At 33.3% G+C, this 1,961-nt stretch overlaps 1 long non-coding RNA gene across 1 annotated transcript; it reads left to right on the top strand.

Moving 5' to 3' along the window:
* The first annotated feature begins 213 nt into the window (after positions 1-213).
* LOC132058504 (uncharacterized) lies at positions 214-1,157 on the top strand. The gene is made up of 3 exons (XR_009415324.1): positions 214-352; positions 427-524; positions 928-1,157. It is a non-coding gene; the product is annotated as an uncharacterized LOC132058504 (long non-coding RNA).
* Positions 1,158-1,961: the final 804 nt, after the last annotated feature.

Genomic DNA, 1,961 nt, shown 5'->3' with positions numbered 1-1,961 from the left:
TTTTTTTTTGTTTTTTTGATGAAGTAAGATGTTTCATTAGAAAAGCATCAAGTAGATGCATAATTACAGGGGCGTAATTACAGATAGGCAAAAAAAACAAAAGAATTGCATGCCCCTAGGCCTCCATTGCACTTTGGGAGCAATACTTTATCCCATTTTACCAAATGAAATTTGTGTGTGCTACTATTCCCTTCCCATAGAAAATTTCATGTTATTATCCTTGTTGATTAAGTTACATATATTTATATGTTCTTTGTAGAAACGATGCGACATAAACAGGGCCAATCGAAGTAAGCTTAAAATTAATCATTTCATGGGGTCAAAAGCGTTTGTACCGGCTCGTGCTGAACTTGTAAGTTATACCATTTTTGTTCTTTTTACTAACAATATTTTAGTTCTACTTCATATTAATATTTTATTTTATAGGCTGAAAATGGAGTAGAGCCGATAGAATTGAGTTCTACAAGAGTACTCATTACTCGACCGAAAAAGGATGGTCATCTCTAGAGGCCGAGACAAACTATGTAAGAAAATTATTATTTTAATACCATATCCATTGCATTTGTGCGGGTAAATATTGTTCGAAGTTGTGTCTTCCTTCTTTTTGGCTTAGAAATCGAGATTAGCCTTGAATAATTCATAATAAATTTTTTCTTGTGATTGAACTTTAAAATAATGAAAATTCTACTTTACAACAGAAACAACTACTCAAGTCAATTCCCGAGCGAGTTTGGTGAATTCCATTTTACCAAGGAATATTGATTTTGTTATAGTCTTCCGAAAACCGATTTCCAATCTAGATGTTGTGTTCGCCGAAAGAATTTGTGTCTTGTCTTGCTATTTGGTAGCGTGATTTTCAACCGCAATATAGTTGTATTTGCTGCTAGATTCATAATTAATTTAAATAATATTACTATTCTTATGCAGAACACCATGAAAGATTTGAAAGATATATATACTTCGGGAGAGCGGGGAGAGCCTTGCATGACTATTGATCAAATTATGGATACTGTACTTGGTACAAAATCGGGGTACATAAAAGGTCTCGGTTATGGTCCGAAACCCGATACTACCGAGCCACACAAAGAAGAACATCGAGTTAGAAGACTCCCTTAGAAAGACGAAAGAGGAAGCTGCTAGTGTCCAACATGATTTACGTAAACGATTAAATGCAAAATTTGAAGTTGTGGTAGAAACCCGGCAGGTCAAGATAGAAAACCAAAGGTCCCAGATAGAAACTCGGCGAGCCCGGATACAAGCATTAAATTCTCAACTGGTTACTTTAGCAAAGACGCCAAGAGGAAATGTTTAAAAAAATGCAACATTTTGCTAGCTCATCGCCATCAAGGTTAGAAGTAACACAACTTTACATGATAAGTTCTATTTTTCAACTTTACACGCCAAGAGGATTGTGCACTCATAACCATTGAGCTTTGAATTCTTCAACTTCTACACTTTAAATCTAATCTTATTTTGCTTCTCTCTTTTCCGTGTGTATTAAATGTGGGAATTGAATCAAGACCGATTGCAAGCTAAGTGTCACCACATTATTAGTATTTTGGAAGAAACTCGCACTATCCGTCTTAGTTTAGGAGTAATATTTCATATATTTCGAGTTGGATTGGTACTTTGGAAGAAAGCGCATTGTCTATCTTAGTTTAGCAAGTAATATTTAGTATATTTCGAGTTGGATTTTCTTGTTAGTAGACATATTTTACATTTATTTAGGAGTTTGTAATGAGATATGATCTCGGTACAATTTTAGTTGTTAATTGTATGATCATGGGTGAATTGTATCATTATACGGCATGTTAAAATTATTTTGTTTTCAATTTATGCAATTCTAATTTTAAAAATTATTACCTACAAAATAATTAAACGTGAATGTCTATAATTAGTGACAAATATTTTGTTATTAAAGGATTAATTTTTGGCGACGACTAAACTAAATTTTTCTAGAC

This window comes from Lycium ferocissimum, chromosome 5 (assembly GCF_029784015.1).
Source record: "Lycium ferocissimum isolate CSIRO_LF1 chromosome 5, AGI_CSIRO_Lferr_CH_V1, whole genome shotgun sequence".
Lineage (NCBI taxonomy): Eukaryota > Viridiplantae > Streptophyta > Magnoliopsida > Solanales > Solanaceae > Lycium > Lycium ferocissimum.
This window is presented reverse-complemented; position numbering and strand designations above follow the sequence as displayed.